We start from the raw sequence: 498 nt of genomic DNA, 5'->3' as shown, positions 1-498 counted from the left end.
AGGTGTTGGCTAAGATTCCTGAGGATCTTCAGCCTAACATGACATTGGAGGCGAGTTCAGTGAGGGTTCTCGAGAGGAGGATCAAGGAACTTTGGCAGAAGAAGATTCCTTTGATGAGAGTCCTGTGGGACTGTGATGGTGTTGAGGAGCAGACTTGGGAGCCTGAGGCGAAGATGAAGGCAAGGTTTAACAAGTGGTAAAAGCAAGCCGCGACTTGAGCTTGTTTAGCCTGGTCCCATCTGTAATCCGTGGCTGGAGCGGGAATGGAGTATTCCAGCCCATCTATCTTGGTTACTCGGTCGCTTGGGGTGGTTGGTTGTGCGACTCAGTAACAAGATGAGGTGGTGCTCGGGGTACAAAGTTTCTGTGAGGCGGGGTTTGGAGGAAGTTTCCTGAAATAGAAGTTTCCAAAAGTGGAAGTTTCCAAAAATGGAATGTGCTAAATATGGAAAGTTTTACGGGAGTTAGAATTTGTCCATTTTAGCGGTAGAGAGCCTT

Source organism: Camelina sativa, unplaced genomic scaffold (assembly GCF_000633955.1).
Source record: "Camelina sativa cultivar DH55 unplaced genomic scaffold, Cs unpScaffold00549, whole genome shotgun sequence".
Lineage (NCBI taxonomy): Eukaryota > Viridiplantae > Streptophyta > Magnoliopsida > Brassicales > Brassicaceae > Camelina > Camelina sativa.
This window is presented reverse-complemented; position numbering follows the sequence as displayed.